This window comes from Rhyacophila brunnea, unplaced genomic scaffold (genome assembly GCF_057557595.1).
Source record: "Rhyacophila brunnea isolate RB1 unplaced genomic scaffold, BYU_Rbru_1.0 scaffold_21, whole genome shotgun sequence".
NCBI lineage: Eukaryota > Metazoa > Arthropoda > Insecta > Trichoptera > Rhyacophilidae > Rhyacophila > Rhyacophila brunnea.
In genome coordinates, this window is record NW_028232871.1 from 32,459,414 (window position 1) to 32,480,640 (window position 21,227).

Below are 21,227 nucleotides of genomic sequence, written 5' to 3' on the forward strand. Positions count from 1 at the left end.
GCGACTTATCCTTAGGAACGAAATCTTAGATTGTGCATGCTGCTCTAAGTATATCGACGTACTTAAGGGCGTAAGATATATTTTGGCGATTATATGGTGATAGATTGTTTAAAATGTCATTTACAGTGTTCCAATACATCAATAAGACGTCATTCCGTGGCGAAGTTACCATTTTTTGGTGAAAAATATACTGCCGAATTCAATAAAATTCTTATTTCATAATGGGAATTGAGATTGGAATATTCACTTACGCCGTTTTGGTCCAGCAATGTCGATATATTGTGATCATTGAAAAACAGTATTATTTTCAAAATGATACCGAATAAATCATATAGTATAATATTGATTAGCTTGTTGGACGACAACATAATATATTAAATTTAATACAAGATGACAAGGCGCCAAGAATTGAAGAATGATCTAATTCAACCGTTAAAAATGTTTAAAACGTACGTGGTATTTATTATACTTATTTGAATTTACAATAAAACTATTTAGCATACAATTTTGCTTTTGGTAGTCAACAGCCTACAAGGATGTCTCCCAGTGCCCTGTTAGGACAATCTGCCCCTGTCTCAATAATAAACAAAATATAACAAATTTTACAAGCTACGGCTCGTTACAGTATATAAAACATATTGAAAGATATTTTAACTTGTCAAATAATACTCGCAAACCATTGGTTGACCATATCTGCAAAGCCTAGAGAGGCTATCGAGAGGTACGTCGATATTAAAATCTGTTGTGTTGCCAGATTACGTACCCGACATTTTCCATTTCGAAAAGACCGAGATTTTCCAATGTTGACCCCAGAATCACAAGAAAACTTTGTTTTTATATTATAATCGTAATGTTTTCTCAATTGTAAAAAAAATGTACCTACTCTTGTAGAATAAATGAAATCTCCAATATGAGAACTGGGTTTTGCCTAAAATGCTATATTATTCAAAAACCTTTTGGCATTCTTGCACAAAATAATAAATATATCGTAGTGTCTACTTTATAAAATCAGGTAAAAATAGGTAAATTTATGGTCCGAGGCTTTTTTTATATTGGTTGTATCATGCTGATCGGTGTGGACGATCAACCCACAGCACCATATTTAATGTGTTTACCAGGTTTTCCCAGGACCCTAAATGGACCGGAACACAGGCACCTGTTCATAAAATCCTCGAGACTAGCGTTCCGCTCATCTTGTAGGTAAATTTAATATCGGGTTCCGGTTCGTGAATTAAATCATTTACTTTTCCGAGATCTTCAGGGTCTGTGATGTTTGTTGGAATTGCAATGTTATTACTTGATTAATATATATACTTTATAAATAATAAAGTACAAAGCAGTGACATCGTATGAAGCACTGCTTATGGGCGAAAGATACAGGGAGAATAATGAATAATACAATTTTCGACAGTAGATTTCGTAAATACATGTAAGAAGTTTGAAGACTTATATTATATTTATCGGTTCAGCGTAGATAACAAACAAATCGGAATATATGTTGGAAAATTGTCGAGCGCTCCGGTTCGTAAAATTTTACATTTCGAGGGCTTGTTTTCCCTATGCTACGATACTGAAGGGTGACAGGGTGAAGTATGTAAGTAAGTAATTTTATGGTGGTGATAAACCAGCCAAACCTCTCCTGCGGCGCGGGTTGGAAAAGGGATAATAGATAGACATACTATTACTTGGCCCGTAAAAGAATCTTTCCATCGCACGACTGCAATTGCCGAAAAAATATATGTCAAATAAATTGCTGATTCTGCCTTTGTATAGGTACCTACCAATATATCAGTGTATTTAAAAAGTGTATTATTCCAGTGCTAACGTATGTACCTATATGTGTGCGAAACATGGAAGTTACATTAAAAAATCGGAGTGACACAACTCTGTATGGAGGGATGCAAGTTGGGAATAAGGCCCAGGAATCGAAAAAGAAAAAAATATGAGAAGACAATAATTTTGGTCATAATACAAAACGCAAAGACCTCAAATGAAGAAGGAAAGACTACATCAATGGACAATAATTATCACAATCCAGTAGTATCTATGCATGAGCTGATATTAAAATACTAAAACGGCAAGACCCCACTGAATCATAAGATATCAAATTTAGTAGAAGTATGTAAAAGATGGACCCTAACTGTAAGAGAAACCAAAAAAATACGAGTAGCACAATGTGGTATGGACAGGTGCATGTTGGGCATAACACAGAAATCCAAGGCAGATAAGAGTACGTGGCGAGTGGACAACTACGAGACAAATGCCATCATACGGTGGTACTCAAGGTCCGCTGGATAGATGAACTTATAGAGTTTGGTGTGTACGTGGAAGCAAACAACTAGGGACCAAAGAGAGTGGAAAGAGCTAGATGAGGTCGTTATACAGGTGTGACGATGAATGACTAAGGACTACAAGAGTGCCGTCAGAAAAGATAGGGCTTCATCAAGCAGTGGATACAGGCGATACATCCATAATAAGAGCCTTTTACCCATCCAGGAAACGTCGCCATATTCCACTATCTCCCACGAACTCCCTTCTCTGTCTGATCATTACGAATTCTGTATTTCTTTGTACACAGCCCAAATACCTTTTTGTTTATTGATAAGAAGCCACTTCCATACTTGAGACATAACTTGCCCAACGAAATAGACCTACTTCTAGGTAAGGGTCCATATAAGGATCATTGTATAATGCAAAACTTTACGGTCATACTTGTATTTTATTTCTCAAATGTTTTTAATATGTTGCTTAACTTTTAAATAAACGTAATTCAATATATAATTATTTAATAACTTTATAATTACCTACTCACCATTTATTATGAAGTATTTTTCCCAATTCGGGAAAAAAACTGTGCCCAAACTGTAACCCCGAATTCGGAGGATGGCTACTCACTCAGCCACTCACTCTTTTGTACACCGGCTGGCCTTGGCGGGAACAAAAATGAAGTTCCTCGTCTTGCTAGCTTCCTTTCGGCGCGTAAACTGCTTTCGTATTTCGAACACGGAATTAAGAATACAATATTAGGTACTATTTTTAAGTAGAAAACTAGTTCAACCATCTATTGTCCAAACCAACCCGCCCCTCCCTTGAATTTTCTTAACCCTTCTACAGAATGATAAGGAAAATTGTAAAATCATCATTGCACAATTGATCATACATAGATTTGAATGCATGATCTTTTGATACTGGCAACTTGTGTCATGGAGAATTACAGAAAAAAAATTGGTACAAAATTCCATCATCATTTAACACTACCAAGGAAAATTTCAAAGTATTATTTCCACAATTAATAAATAGTGATGTAAAAACCTTTCGCTATTAAGTATTTTATGTAACTAATTATCATAATAATATATAATATGCACCAGTGGCGAAGAGTGGATGTAGGCTGTTAAGATCCGTCAAAAATAATGCACATTAAACTTTGTTTGACATACGTATACCTACGTTTTCATTGAACTAATACTACAATTTACAGATGGTGTTGGTTAGTTTTTAAAAAATCAAACCCTGTCTAAACCAAACCATAATAGTTTTGGTATACTTTGGGCGATACGACAAAAGTGTGCACACTTTTTCATTAATACTTATTTGTTTTCGTTGGATTAAGAATACATATTATATTATACATATTGTTGATTTATTGTTTTAAATACATTAAGCCCTGCTTAAACCAAACTATAATACATAAAAAGTATTATTCTATCTTTAAATATCCAAAGTTATGTATGATTTAATTGCATAATTTGAAATATTTTGTAGATATACGAGTATTTTTTGACTATTATCTATTATGGCTTGGTTTGTGCAGGGTTTTATTGAATTTAAAAAAGAACCAACACCACCTGTAAATTAATTAATGTTAATGTGCACTATTTATGGAGGATCTTAACAGGCTACCTGCACCCTTCGCCACTGATATGCACGTATAATTAAATTCAATAATAAAATGCTTAATCGAAAAATAATACTTTCAAAATTGGCGGAGAACAACCGTGCGCAATGCAGGCTTATTTTTTTGAAAAATACAAAATTACAAAATACAAAGTACATACTTACATACCTGAGATCTAAATAAATAAAATGGCATAGTCGGATTTAATTTTAATTTTAATTACGATTAAAATGATATACAAATATCCAGTCTTCCATATCAAGAATTAGCCATATTGTTTGGTTTGCGAACTCCGTCTCGCAAAACACCGATCTTGCCTGACAAATTGCTTCGATTACGGAATTAAGCAAAGTCATTAGTTAATTTTAAAACAAAACGTGCTAAGAGACTTCTAGTTGCCTCCAAGATTGTGTAGAGTGTGTTCGCAAAAGTAACATCATTTCTCATTTGACTGTCAGATAAGAGCCGAGGTTCGTTGTCTCGGAAGAGAAAACCTTGAGCATACTTGAACGTACCGAGTTGTAGCTATATTGTACGTAGGTACTTCGTACAATAATCGAACAATTCGCGAAATGTGATTGATGGATTGTGAATTAAGCAAAATATCGAATTGGATAAAATATAAATCATTATTAGAATGAATAATATATAGATATCTAGTAACTGTCAGTATTTTAAATTGAGAATTACGAGAATGTTTCAGAAACATGGTAAGTAGGTACCGTTAACGAAAACTTTTCTTAAATAAACTCGATCGAAGTAACGATAGAAAATAAAAAAAGGAATATCTCACATGGTAGTGCAGCGATTTCCAAACTGGGAGGCGATACAAGTACTGCTGCAATTCGTAATATCATATTATTTATGCGAAACGGTATATTATTATATAAATATAGTAAAACCGTGTACAGTCAGCTGTAATAAAAAATGATCTCAGTGAGATATTTAAAGGCAGCAAATTATTATTATTTTGATTTTCTTAACTGCGTGAAGCAACGTAATTATTTGTATCGCATCACTCACAGCTTGCCGAAGCAGTGAGAGAAAGAGAATATGTGAATCCTTGCATTTTAAACTTAGGCATATTTCTTTTTACCGTCGCGCAGTAGGCTCTTTGCACACTAGGAGAATTTGATAGTCAATGCAATGAGTGTCCAAAAGAAGAGCAAAACTTATAATTTTCACGACGAATGGTAAATTGAATATTTATTTGTTGTGGTGAACGACAACTGCGATCCCTTAAAATCCCCAGCCAAATATAATTCGTCTATATAAGTATATGAATTACAATGAACGAGTGTGATATTTCACTGTCTGTTTTAATAATGGATATCTGATCATAGCGAACCTACTTGAGGTTTGACATATCTGTAATAAAATAAATCGTCACTGTTCTGGCAGAGAAGACACTAATTCGAAAAAATGACATATTGAGTTAGTTATACCAAAATGTTCCTTATTTCAAACTTTACCGTCTGGAAACCTTCTTAATAAATAAACAGTCTTTATTTTAAAGTCATCCTTTTTACGATTACTTAATAAACTCACATGATAGACCATGTCAAACATTTTAACAACTTCAAAGTCAAATTACTCAAAACTAGTATTATCCAGTTAGTGTGTTCTGCCAGAACAGAGACGAAATTATACTGCACAACATTACATTAGAACACATAATACTGCGCCTATGACACATTATATAGGACATAGGTACTATACATTTTTTTTTAAATCGTCACACCTTTACCGTTAATTGACCAAGTATGCACCTACATTCATTGTTTTCCGGTAAACTTTTCAATTCTGCATGTCACGTGAATGACTTCCTATATTCATTGTTCACGATTCGACTGAATTTATACCGTTTTTTTTCAATACTGCGTTTTTTTAAACAAAATAATTAGCTTCTATCGGGTAGTCATCTTATGTCATTTCGCATTGAAAATTCCGATTGTCTTGTTTTCACACGTTTTTCCGATCTACAATTTAATCGTCGCCAATTAGGTTTTTTCCTTCCTGATCCTCCATTATAATAATTGTTTTCACGACTTCATTGCCATCAATAACACGCAATATATTTATCATTACCTAACAGTGGCGAGGGGTGGAGGTAGGCTATTAAGATTTGACATAAATAGTGCACACTAAACTTTGTCAGTCATACTTATTTGTTTTCATTGAACTATAATACAATTTGCAAATGATGCTGATTAGTTTTTTAAATTCAATTGAACCCTGCCTAAACCAAACCATAATAGTTTAGGTATGCTATGGGCGATCCGACAAAAATAGTGCACAATTTTGCAGTCATACTTGATAATAAGCTGTCGAAATATCGGTGGACCAGTTTTGATACGTTTACTGACATTTCAGTAAACTTGTGGCGAGGGGTGGATGTAGGCTGTTAAGATTCGACATAAATAGTGCACACTAAACTTTGTTAGTCATGCTTATTTGTTTTGTTGAGTTAAGAATAATTTATATTACAGATGTATTTGTTAGTTTTTTTAATTCATCAAGCCTAAGCCAAACCACAATCGATAAACAATATTCTTCTATCTATAAAATATCTAAAATTCTGGCATAATGTTTTATGGATAAACGAATATTTTATGACCATTATCTACTATTGCTTGGATTATGCAGGGTCTAATTGAATTTAAAAAATTAACAAACACTATCTACACATTGTAGTATTAGTCCAATGAAAACAAATACGTCTGACTGACAAAGTTTAGTGTGAACTATTTATGTCGGATCTTCCACCCTTCGCCACGGTTACCTACTTAAGGCTGTACATCAGTTGAGGCACGGTCTAAAAAGATCGTGGCTAGGCGATGCGCGGATTGCGGGTCGCGGGTGAAAATGACGCATGCCAAACGAAATATAATTTGTCATATAAATCCAACATACGTCCATTTTATGTTCTGTTTATTATTATATTCGTAATAATAATAGTATATTCATTGACATGTTTTCTTTTTTAAGTATCTACATACGTAAAGTTTTATTTAATAATATTTTCATCCGATGCCATGACAAAACAAATCGACGTGCGGACACCTCGACTATCGCTCTCCGAATGGCAACGCTGCCGAAATTTCGTTCCACATACAGTTGAAAATTATTTGCCGTTTCACTTACGTACGCTCTTTATGTAATCGCCACAATATTGAAGCACCAGCAAATCCGGTAAAAAATGGCAAAAATGGTAAAGGGGGTGTCTATTCAATTTGGAAACATAATTCACAAAAAAATATAAAAATAGGTGAGTATCTATCAATGGGACGATAAAAGCAGTAATGACCAATAATTTTGAGAGCTACTTTAAACCAGTGGCGGATTTTGGGATACTGACGTTGACCCCCCTCCATGATACAAAATGGTTGCTAACTACGTTTTTACATATAAATATATTAGTATTACTGTTTTTAACTCTCGTCCATTCAATGATCAGGTAATACGTACTTAGTAGCTACCTACTCAATCATTACAATATTACTTATTTCAAAAGATGAGTGAAGAATTCAAGACTATTTTTTGATTAATCCGATAAAATTTTCGAGGCATGTACTTGCGTACAAACTATTTGATGATTTGATAACAACAAAAAAATTCATATGATAGATTGCTCATTCGGCCTCTTCGAATATTCATCTGATGACTGTACCTAAGAGGTGTCTATTTTTAAACACAACTTAATTCTATAGGAAATAAATACAATATGTCGCTATTTATCAAATAATAATTTAAAAAAAAACTGAAACAAGTTTTTAAAAAATATCTTACGATATTATTTTAAAAACTAGGTAGTTACTTAAGTACTTACTTTTTATGTAAAAAGTTGAAAAATTCTATCATAAGATATATATTATGTGCTCATTGAAACTATAATATCGTCTCTGTTCTGGCAGAACAGACTAACTGGAGAATACTAGTTTTGAGTAATTTGACTTTGAAGTTGTTAAAATGTTTGAAATGGTCTATCATGTGAGTTTATAAAGTAATCTATAATAATAATATAAAGGATGACTTTAAAATAAAGACTGTTTATTTATTAAGAAGGTTTCCAGACGGTAAAGTTTGAAATAAGGAACATTTTGGTATAACTAACTCAATACGTATTTTTTTTCGAATTAGTGTCTTCTGCCAGAACAGTGACGATTTATATGTACGATTTTGACTTCAGAATATGTTTAATCTAAATCGTGATTCATTTTAAATGTAAAATAATAATACCTAATACATTAAATTCGTCATCATCATAGATGATGCCGTTTTAATTTCTCATTGCGTCAGTGTCGACTGAATATGTTGTAGGTATATTGTTAAGTTACAAAAAATATACGACGTTATATCATATTTGGTGTCTGCGAAGAATCTATTGACGAAGATTTCAGATCAATATAACCATCAGGAGCACCAACGAAAATGTTAGTTTTTTTTGTTGAAGAACGTTTTATGGTAACTCCGTGTTTGTGAGAACTGGGCCGCCCCTAAATTTTAACAGAACGTCTCATCGGCGGTTTAGCATGTGTACGACAATTTAAACATAAATATTAGGTACTAGAAAAAATTACCAGGTGGCAGTGCCACCTGTCAACAGTTTTCTGATGCGTTCTATGCATCCAATGTAAAATGTATTCGATGTGCAGATAGAGAGGGAATATGTGAGTGTATATGCTTTTGTACGTATGTGCTGTAATGTGTTGTGCTGCGTTACAGAGAGATAAATCAATACACATATATAATATAATGTAATATTACATAGGTAGGTACTTACAAAGCCCAAGTGAAGTGAAGAGCGTATATAAGTGAAACGGCAAATAATTTTCAACACTATGTGAAACGAAATTTTGCCCACGTTGCCATTCAGAGAGATTAGTAGACCTGTTCGCACGTCAATTTCTTTTGTGATGGAGTCGGATGAATATATTATTCTTAAGGGGGGACATGCTCGTCGAAGGTCAAAATTGAGTTTTTATTGTATATTCAAACCATGATCCTGGACACTCCTTAAACGTTGTAGATGATCTATTTATATAATTTTGAAGCCTTATTATCCTTTATAGTTATTTTAAACATTTGATGACTGCATGAAGTATTTTTGTTACATAAAATAGTATTCTTTTAAACCTCTCGCTCTAATGTTTTAGAATATAGTCATATTTCGGTACATAACTGTGCAGTGGTGTTAAGATTTTTTACATGTATTAATTTTTAAACGTATTTATAAAACCATTAGCATAATTTATTATGAGATAATTTTTGTAAAATATTCACGATAAAAAAATATTTTGATAATCTCTGTGATCCCAAATTTGACAAGAATTAGGCATTTTATTATTCAAAAAATCGGCAAGAATAACATATTTCAAGATGATTCTAAAGATATTTATTATAAGCTATGTCTTTGACCATTCAAGTGTGATAAACATTTTATGAATAATGATTGCTTTATAATAATTATTGACCTAAGAATAAGGTAGTGTTTTTTTGAAATACGCCATTTCTTTTGTAATTCCCCAGTAGTTAAGCTACAACATACGGCCGTAGCCATAAATTAACAAACTATAATTGAAGTAGGGAGTAAAATGATATTGACGCGCGTGTTTGAACATGTACCGTTTAAAAAAAAAATTAAAAAAATTCGGTTAGGTACATGTTCAAACACGCGCGTTAACATAATTTTAATCCCTACTTTAATTATAGTTTGTCATTTTATGGCTACGGCCGTATGTTGTAGCTTAACCACTAGGGAATGACAAAAGAAATGGCGTATTTCAAAAAAACACTACCTTATTCTTAGGTCAATAATTATTATAAAGCAATCATTATTCATAAGATTTTTATCACACTTGAATGGTCAAAAATATAGCTTATAATAAATATCTTTAGAATCATCTTCAAATGTGTTAATCTTGCCGATTTTTTGAATAATAAAATGCCTAATTGTTGTCAAATTTGGGATCACAGAGATTATCAAAATAATTTTTTATCGTGAATATTTTACAAAAATTATCTCGTAATAAATTATACTAATGGTTTTATAAATGCGTTTAAAAATTAATAAATGTAAAAAATTTTAACACCACTGCACAGTTCTGTACCGAAATATGACTATATTCTAAAACATTAGAGCGAGAGGTTTAAAAGAATACTATTTTATGTAACAAAAATACTTCATGCAGTCATCAAATGTTTAAAATAACTATAAAGGATAATAAGGCTTCAAAATTATATAAATAGATTATCTACAACGTTTGAGGAGTGTCCAGGATCATGGTTTGAAAATACAATAAAAACTCAATTTTGACCTTCGACGAGCATGTCCCCCCTTAAATCGTGTAAAGATTACTAAAAAACGTTCCGCATGTACTTGAAAAAGAAAACATGTCAATGAATATACTATTATTATTACGAATATAACAATAAACATAACATAAAAAGGACGCATGTTGAATTTTTATGACAAATTATATTTCGTTCGGCTCGCGTCATTTACACCCGCGACCCGCAATCCGCGCATCGCCTAGTCACGATCTTTTTATTTTTAGACCATGCCTCAGCTGAGGTATAGCCTTAACAATGTAAAGTTCAAAATATAGGAAATTACAAAATAGATTGGGTAATAAGAAAATTTTATATTCTTGTAATATTTTACGTAAAAAATAGCCACAATATAAGATGTCGCGTTTTTCTGCTATGGTCTATTTTTAGTTTCGAGGTACGACCCGAACATTGCATGATAACTTGTAATATCACGTTTTAAATGTCAGAAGGTTTAAGAATCAACCCCTATTTCTCCTCCCTCGGCTTCTTATGGAAAATTACCATATCGCGCAAAACGCCATAAATTTTTGGACGAATATTGTTAACGTCGAGCTATTTATACAGAGGAATTTTCTACTTAGTTAATTTCTAAACGAAATGCAAGATGTTTTCTAAAAACATTGCTTATAATAATACGAACCTTGCGTTCAACGAGGTCGTTCAATGCGTGCATGCTATCTGTGATCTTGTATGACTATGAAACGTCACCTGTTCAAGACCCAAGTGTCGAATTTTTAATTACGAGGATAGGTGTCTCCAAAGAATCTTTGGGATTATACTAGTATCTACGACTACTTCACATAAACTTGAGTTTATTAACAAAAGTGTTAGCCCGGTCTCACGTCGAATTTGTCGATGTGATTTTGTTGTCATTTACAATATTTCCATAATGCTATAAACGAGTCTGAAACAAGTGATTTTAAGTGCTCATTCCGTCCCGAGAAGGAGCCGCATGGGACTGATGCTGCAACCATGCACCGTAGTGCTTGAAAGAAGTCGCACCTCGTTCCGGCTAGTCACGTGACGCCACTGTCCCGGTATGGTCTAGCAAGTGAGCATGGAAGGGAGTTGAAACATTAACATAACCCAATCGAGACGATTTTTTATATGCGATCGGTTTTGATGGCACCCAATAGTGTGATACAATCACACGGATTCCTGCATTGTGACTGACACTACAGCAATGCTACAAGTACGATATACGCGCTACAGGTGTTGGCATACCTTGTATTTGACCTATAGTCCGATACTGGAACATGACAAGTAAAGTCAGAAGTGTTTTGAAATATTGACACTTCCCGACCAGAATAATGCTGTAATACTTACGATAGTGGAACAATTGATTTCTTCCAGTGCGCACGAATTTGATTTCTGTTATAGTTTATATTTCCGACTTCACTTACATCATGCCTATAGCATCGCTTTCTCTAACTCGACACCGCTATATTATCTGTCAAAACTATCAAACATCAATCGAATGTGGTATGTTTATAGTAACCGGAACGTATTCGGGTTTTGAATTCAGTTGGCAGGATAACCATAAAATAAATACAAATATGATGGATACTAATAGGTACATAATATATCAGTGGCTATTTTTCAGAACTGGACATGTCCACTATTCACTCCTCAGAGATAAATGATCTTTTCAAATAAAACACAGCGAAAACACGCAGCGACAAAAACCAAACTGTCAGATTGTATGACAACATACTTGGTCACGTGACTCAATACAGTCCCGCCATTAGCTGAAAGTGACATGTGTCATTTCGAATGTCAACAACGTTGGACGTGTCCCTATTTGAATGTCAACCTACTTTTTGAAACCTCTTTCAATTTCTTTTATTTTGTTAACTGTCAATTCATGGTGGAACTGCATTGTATTGTTGTTTATATTTAATAAAACGCCATTTTTTTTTGTAGTACTTATTCCACTTTTAATCAATAGATTAGGACCAGTTTCGTCCGCCTCAGAGGGACATTTGAAAATGAATTTCGAATGTCAACAACGTTGGACGTGTCCCTATTTGAATGTCAACCTACTTTTTGAAACCTCTTTTCAATTTCTTTTATTTTGTTAACTGTCAATTCATGGTGGAACTGCATTGTATTGTTGTTTATATTTAATAAAACGCCATTTTTTTGTAGTACTTATTCCACTTTTAATCAATAGATTAGGACCGGTTTTGTCCGCTTCAGATGGACATTTTCAAAATGTCCCTCTGAAGCGGACGAAACCGGTCCTAATCTATTGATTAAAAGTGGAATAAGTACTACAAAAAAATATTGCGTTTTATTAAATATAAACAACAATACCTCGTTTCAATATGAAATTGGTGTTTTGTGTCTATTTTTGAAAGTCAACAAAGTGTGTATGAGGTTATAGAATGATATTCCGATAATAACTCATTTTCGGCATATATGGGACATGTTCAGTTTTGAAAGTTAACCACTGATATATAGATATATTGAAGAAAATAATTCACGATTGAGGGTGACTAAATTATTTCTCCCAAGAGTGTTTAGTCATAGGTAGGTACTATTATTGATGTGTAATGTAGGCTTTAGGGTGTCGAATAAGTTATTCTGGGAAGATTATTTTATGAATTAACCTATGGTTATTTTATTAGAAACGTCGGAACCCAATATTATTATGGGTTCCAGTTCCGGTTTGGGATTTTCAAACTTATGGGATAAGGGTTCCGGTACTGATTCGAGCTCTAAAATAATTATGCGGTTTTTAGGGTCCGTACTTAGTTCATTTCAGGTTTCGTTAAAAGCTCTGTACAGGCCCATTTATCAGTGGCAAAGATTATTATTTTTTTAATTACTTATTAAGGTACTTCAATAATAACTTTCATATTTTACAAAAAAAAAATTGTAACAATATATAATATATATATATCTATTTGTAAGTGTGTGTTATAGATTGATTGTCGGCTTGGTCAACCAGGCGGCAAGTAGCAATTTCACTAATACTTAACGAGCTATAACACAAACACCATCTAACAAAGCCAAAAGCTTTCTTTGAATTTGGTACATTTCAAGCGTATAACACATATACAAATGATTACATAAAAAAACACACGCACTCGATGTCAATATCTGAGGCTATATGTATAAAACCCTAACATGTTTTGTATATGATATATTCGGTAGCTTTGACAAAATCCTGAACTACCGAGATATTAGAATTTTTTAGTCCGAGTTCGAATTGCGGATGAACATTACTTTTTATATGTATTCTTAGTGCTTGTTGTCTTTTTTTCGTGAAATATATAAGTATTATAAAAAGGTAAAATATAATATTTAATACTGAAGATGAACAAAATTCAAGTCCTAGGACTTTATTTCAATTACGTGCCACAGCCTTCCTACCTTCAACAGCACCCTTCACGACTGCCATTATTATCCTTCATGACGAAAAATCAATAGCATAACAAACCGGTGCATCATATGCGTGACATTATACTCAGATGCAGGTTACATTTTTATTTATTTTTACTGTATTTTGTCAATACTTATTATAATACAAGTATGTATGTAGATGTAGATATTATCTATATTATCTTAAGTAAATATTATTTTTTATTATTTTCATTAAAATCCTCGATAGCTAGTTTAAAAAATATACGACAAGCCAGTGGTATATATACGTAGCTACACGCTTCATATATAAGTAGTTATATATGATTATTCTCGAACAGAGCAAAACCACATTCTTCGTCTCAAACGTAGCCCCGGGGACAGCGAAATGTTTTTCATCAAGCCTCGCGCAGTATAGAAAGATAATAATTCGAAGAATACTGATACTACGAGTATCCGAGTTATCCTGTTATTGTTTTATAATATCTAACCTTAAAATCTGTAGGTCTTCATATTAATATAGCGATATAAACCACCGTTCAGCGCTCGAAATGGAAAATTTTACGAACCGGAGCGCTCGATGATTTTACGAAAATATTGTAAAATAAATAAAAAAAAAAGTATTTTATAAAAATAAGTGTTAGGTTTTTTTGTTTTATGGCCGATCTAGCTCAGATAGTCAAATTATTTTCCTGAGAAATTTTATTAATCAGAACGGCGCTCCGGTGCGTTCCGGTCCATTTCGAGCCCTGCCACCGTTATAAGCGGCATCATCATTCGATAAATGTATCTGCCACTGATGGCATATTCTCTTTACTTACTTAATTATAATTTAAATGCCAAATTCAATGATGTTAAAGTTTTATTAAGTTAAACCAACAAATGATAAACGCGTTGCATAGTTGACAGATTAGCATTACAATTTAATAACTTGGCAACATCGCAGTAATTATCGAAAGTGCTGCCATTTAAAAAAAAAACTGTTTTCAGTTAAAAAAAAAAACAGCTTGAATAATTAGTGGATGCTTTATCACTGGTTTATTTGAATAATAGTACCTATACCGAGCATTATTTTAATGTACAATTAAAAGTAGGTACAACAAGCTCTTCGTGTTTATTATCCACAAATCTTGTGTATGCAAACACATTCAAATTATTAATTACAATGGTCTTTTTTTGTTGGTGTTTGCGTAGATAATCTGTAAGTACGCACTCGATCTGATTTTAAATTGTCTACAACGAGTAAACGACATTGAATACTTGATTTCTCTTCTATTTCAAATTCGCCGCAAGAGGATCCACTCGTCTGCATGTGTAAGTCACATATCTACTATGTGTCGCTCAAATTTGTGGCATTGTACTGCTATGTATACAATATCCTCAACATTACATTCATTGATGAGCTGCGAATTGCTTCTCCCCATGGAAACATCATATCATTTAACCAGTGTGGGCTGATCTTGCTTGCTTGGTCATTTTTGTATAAAAATTGAAGATCTTGGCATAAAAACATCAAATGTCCACTTTTTTCCATTTTCATTTTATTGCATTTCTATATTCCCTGTGTATGATTACATACAACTGTGCAAAGATACATTTTTAAAAAAAATTATAAGTCCCTCAAATCTGCTCTCGAAAATATGCCACTTTTCTAAAAACCGCAATAGTCCAGGCATTTTTGTGTGAAAACAGCAAAGGTCCAGTAGTTCTACACTTTTATCACCAGGCGGCGTTAGTAATGTTAGTATACATTCCATACAATTTAGTGTCTGAGCTGTCAAATTATCCTTGATTCGTTTAATTATTGCTTTTTATAACGTTTTCTAATGATTGTTTTTATATTTTATCATGAATATTCCTAGCAAGACATCTGAAACGTCTCGAAAGAGAAAAATTAACAAAACTATGCAACGTTTTTACCAAATAACGGTGACTTTCATTATTATTCAGTTTGATGCAATAAGGAAAATTCTGGGCCCTTCATTATAAAATCTAAAGAGACCGGAGAAAATTTTTTTTTTATTATGAAATATAGGTTAAAACTTTGACATTTTTCTGTAAAAATTTGTAGGCTAGTTATAATGTACAAAATAGACCAGGCTAGTAAGGGAGAAGTGCTTTGCGAACATTTCAGTTTCTCTCTAGGCTGTGGGATTGATTCAATGTAGTGAATAAAAATCAAATGCAAGTCACGATTGCATTTAAAACAACATATGGTGGATTAGTTCCATTGAAAGTAGCTTAATAAAAAAATATTTTAAAATTAGCTAAATATTTACAAAACCCAATAAATGTAACGTTTAATTTGCTGATAGTGAAGGTGTCAGACGAGGCTCATCGGTTTTCTTTTTTCATGTTAACTATCAATTCATGGTAGAAATCCATTGTGTTAATGATTTAATTTATTAAAACACATTTTTTTAGTACTTGTTCCACTTTTAATAAATAAATCTGGATAGGTTTCGTCCACCTTATAGGGACATTTTCAACTGTTGAAAACAGTTGGCAGAAAAACAGAGGCGGACGAAACCGGTACAGATTTATTTATTAAAAGTGGAATACGTAGATACTAAAAAAATGTGTTTTATTAAATTAAATCAATAATAATAATATGAAGCTAATCAGTATTAACCCGCACATGATTAAAACATTTTTTCAAATATTTAATTCTTGATTTTTTAGAAACATTGAAGTCGTTTGTTAATAGGTAAATAATATGTCCAAACCTTATTAAAAGTTGTATTATGATCAAAAAATAACAGAAATATATATTCTTTATTTTATTTAATAAAATTATAGTTTTAGTCATACTATTTACATTTCGATCTTTTCAATTTTGCAATAAAAACAACAAATGTCCAAAAATTGTGTAAAAACAGCAAATGTCACACTCATTCTTTTTTAAATATCTATTTAACCGAAATACATTTAATATTTTTTTTACATTCATATAGTGCATATACGGTTTCTCTATAATTTCTCATTGTCAAATTAATAAAATTTCTTTTAATAACCAAGATATTATGTTTTTACCCTCTCCTGAAAAAAAAGTGTTTTGTGACATTTGCTGTTTTTATGCCAAGATCTTCAATTACTTTACAAACCAGGGGATCAGTGACGGTGAAGATATAATGGACTTACTCTATTTTCCCTTTATCTAGAAATACCTTTTGGTGGGAATCAATCTGATTTGATAGATTTCGTTAAGGACTCATTCTAAGCCACGTAATATGGGATTCAATGAAATGTTGTATTGTAGTATTTCCTCTTTTATTCGTTGCACCTTCGAATTTGCCACCTCTAAGCAGCTCACTACCTGCTTACCCTCATGGGACATGTGTATGTACATTTTGTATAATATAATATCTGAAAAAATGTTCTCATAATGGCGAGCATAGATTTTTTTCAACTTTCGATTTTCTCGTGGATTCATGTTTGAAAACATGTGAATACCTAGGTATATCAAATTAAATAATAATAATAATAATGAGTGATGTAGGTATAAGTATATTTATCAGTCTAAATGTGAGAAATAAAAGGGGTACCTAACAGTGCATACTACCTATACATTAATTTATACTATATGTAGGTACTCAAAAATTGAAAAAATACAGGTAGGTACCTACATACATATTGCTTTTGATAGTTAAACGAAATAACAGCATAAAATTAATTAAAAATGTTTAAAAAATATATTTTTAGTTAGTCTCTATGTATTAAATACCACGACCGGTTTCGTCACAAGCACGACATTGTCAATAAAATGTTTAACAAATTATTTGTTCAATATTTTTTTGTGAGTGTTTGCTCCAGAGCAAATAATGATGAATAATCGAGTCTCTTTAAAGTAACACAAACATTCAGTCTGTGTATGTCCATATAAGTATATAGGTACTCAGCTTTGGAGCAAAAATGGAAATTTTGCCATTTGAATTACATGTATGTAAGTATATATATACCAAGGTATACCTTCATTTTATCGTTAAAAAATATTGACGTAGGTAATTACTAATTATATACAAATGTTAAATTACATGAAATGATGAAATACCTAGTCATTATAATTATACAAAACATTAATTATGTACTTAATTATTATTGTACTGAAATAAACTTGTGTACACACCCATTACTATGCTCCTTGTGTTGACTATATAAATAGGTACCTACATTCAATTCGTAAAGAAAACTTTTATGTTTATTTTCCTATTGTTTTTAAAACACAAATATGTACTAATACAAACTAGTTTCTTGACCAAAGGAATCATAGATTATGATTAGTAATAATTACCTAAGTAGATTATGTTTGCTGTTAATCAATGAATAATACCTACACAAAATTGAATTATTCAACATAGGTAGGTACATAATTTGAAAACCTGAGAAACACACTAATTAATTATAAACAAAATATTTGTGCATCCTACATCCTTTGAATACCAGTCAATAAATTTACTTGACCAATTATTATTAAGCAAATTAATATTATGCCGAAATTTACTAACTATGTATCCAAAGTATTTTTTCAAATTCTGATCTATTCCTATTGTGATTTAAAATCTACGTATTTTACCTTGATGCCTAGATGGCGTCAGGATCTCTCAAAAATTTAATTATTACGTAGGACTTGCATACCTACTTAATAATTTTTAATGAAATTCAGTCAAAATTTACGAATGTTATTGCACATTCATATAGGTATTTGGAACATTGCAGACACGTACATATTATTAAAAAATATATTTGTAGATACTGACTGGGACTCAAACCCGTACTCATCAGATTACGGCCAGTGTGCATAATTTAACTAACATGGAATTAACTAATTTGATGTTTATAGTTACATTATTGTTATGTTGTGTATGGTTTTGATTACGACTTCTCTATAATTAATCATCATGTTATTCATACCTACATAAAGAGTATACCTACCTGCATACGTATTCACACAATATACAACCTCATTTCCTCTAAAATACAGTCACGTCACGTGACAACCGTTCCTGATTTTCACTTTGCGCCGAGATAAAAAAGTAACTGTGTTTTTATTTTTGTATATAAATAATAATACACAATAACAATCAATCCTTACCTGTGAGAACAATCCGGTAGTGATTAGATACCAAAATCCAATTGGATTCTGTTAGTCCTCCGCACAGGTAAATCTAAAAAAAACTACAATAAAACAACCAACACTTCACTGTGATACATTCTCACCAACACACATTTGACACTTGACTTGACCAGTCGCTTGTCAATAATAAAAAAATAAATAAACAACAAAATCGAATATTGAATCACTTCCGAAACACACAACCAACACACTGCATTACTAACGCAGCTAAATTATTTGTTTATTCATGCATTGACTGTATTATTAAGGAAACGTTTAATTGAAAAGAAAAATCGGGAAAAAACACCACGAGTAAAATATTATAGCCAACCACACAGCGCTCAGTACAAAACACACTGCTTTAGCATCGTTCCAATTCGGAACGCGCGACAGCACGATCGGGTTGTATACGCCTGTCTCGTTCGCACCCGCTGTAAATACGGTACATAACCTCAAATTATTCGTGTACGGAGCCACGGGGACAGGTAAGTTCGGTTTGCTTTTACCTGCGACGTGGGATTGACGAAGTTTGGCGAAGCTATCCGGAAGGCGCCGAAGTTACGTTCAGCGAATGTATGGGTCAGGTGAATGCTTTAGTCACTGCACTGTAATTCGATTAAAGCAATCACTGTAGGTACGTGTATATTTAAATTACATATAAAAATATAGTATATAGGGCCTATCTTCAATAATGATTATTGACAGAAAATGATTGATGACAAAAATATCACCCGTACACAAAGCTGCAACATTTTTCTGTGGAAAGTGTTTGTGGGAAACTTCATTTAAACATTACGTCAAGCACGGTTACACTTCTTTGGAAACCCCTCTATGTCAACGGTTACTAATATATGTTGAAAAAAGATATATGATATTGATGTCATTATTGTAAACGTTAACAAAAAATAAAATGAAAATTGATAGTCAATAATAATATAAAATTACTTATATTTTTAGTATTATAATTATAAAGTACTTAGTACATAATTCACATTAATTTTCTGAATTAATGTATTATATCTCTATGTGCGAAGGGAAGGGGGCGATAAGCTTAAAAATTGAAAAAATAGTTTAATAATGCCAAATGAGCCATACTATATTTATTATTATTATGCATAAATGAGAAAATAAATGAGTTGAATTAACACATCTAAATAATTACCAAATCCTACACAGAATCGTTGGAATTCCCATAAAGTGGTACAAAAATCAGTCTTCTTTTGGCTCTCTTGAAAAGTAGCGATTTTAGACTTATTGCTTTTTTGCTTTAAGCGTCAATTACATTGAGCTACTTTACGAGCTGTTTGTTGGCGAATTTAATAGCGGGCGATTCACCTACTGCGATTGTGATGATGACACACAAAACTTTCCATTCGCTGAGAAGACACAAGCCAGCGACTATTTTGACAGAACGTAGTTCGTTTTTTAACCGGGAGGTTGCTACTGCGCTCTACTGCGCAGACGCAGTAGGCCCACACGCCGGCGTGTAGCGTGTAAAGTTGACCGGCTTTCAACGGCTTTCTCGGTAGATTGTTTACAATCTGCTTGTTAGCTTGTCCAATGATGACACTGGGCGACTTTACAGGCAGATTGTAAAGTAGCTCAATGTAATTGACGCATTACACACAGATATGTTGTTTCATTTTCATTCATATTAAGTAGAAATTGTTCTTTGCCTTTCCACCAATAATTGACAAGTGACACAATATAAGTGATAAATTAGTATTAAATAAATTTTGATTAATATAACGCCTTTTAAAATTGATTTAGTTTTAGTACGTAACATACCTACCACCCGAAAAGTATCTTAAATATTTTTTGAATATTCCTTCAGTCAATTATTCATAGTCTCCATATTGTAACTTGTATATGAAATACATATTTGTCAGAAACCACAATAAGCGATACTAAAAGAAATCCCAGATAATCCAACGATACCGTCATACCCAAAAAGTCCGCACAATACAGTCACTTTTTTAGAATCTTTTGAAGATTTTCACTCGGCCAGATTTGATAATTTTGTATGTTGACGAAGCCGCGCAGTTAAAAAATAGCTTCGTCGTGAACACGATTTTTAAAACAAAATGTGGATAATAAGATTGAATAATTTATGTATATTGTTGAACTGTATATACCGTACTAATATAAATGGCAAATGCAGATGAATCCAACCATCAGAAAATGACGGCAACATTTTTGAATCGACTGTTAAAAGATTATGTTTGACACACAGTGGATCACTAAATCCTAATGCAGTGATAAAACAGCACCCAAACAAAGTTAACCGCGGTAGATCTTTCGTATAAATGTGTTTTGTATTATTATTAAACAGGAATCGTATTGGACATAAATAATCATAAAAAGATGGCTTTGTATTGTTGTACGCCGGACAGCGCGAATAACGGCACGATTTTACTTTTCATGTCATCTTCTTTACTTAACTTAGGTACCCACAGCTTCTTTTATACTTGCCATTTTATAATACTATTGCCTTATAATTTATTAAAATGGTAAGTA

The 21,227-nt window shown here is 32.5% G+C and overlaps 1 protein-coding gene across 2 annotated transcripts in view; it reads right to left on the reverse strand.

Annotated features, from left to right (window-relative positions):
* sdt (MAGUK p55 family member stardust) overlaps positions 1-21,227 on the reverse strand; it is a 299,466-nt gene that overhangs the window by 254,062 nt on the left and 24,177 nt on the right. The window contains exon 1 of one of the 2 annotated variants that reach the window (XM_085948728.1): positions 18,690-19,068. The exons of the other annotated variant lie outside the window; for it this stretch is intronic. The gene's annotated coding sequence lies outside the window, so the exon portion shown is untranslated. Of the gene's footprint in view, positions 1-18,689; positions 19,069-21,227 lie in introns of those variants that run through there. 2 annotated transcript variants of the gene reach the window in all.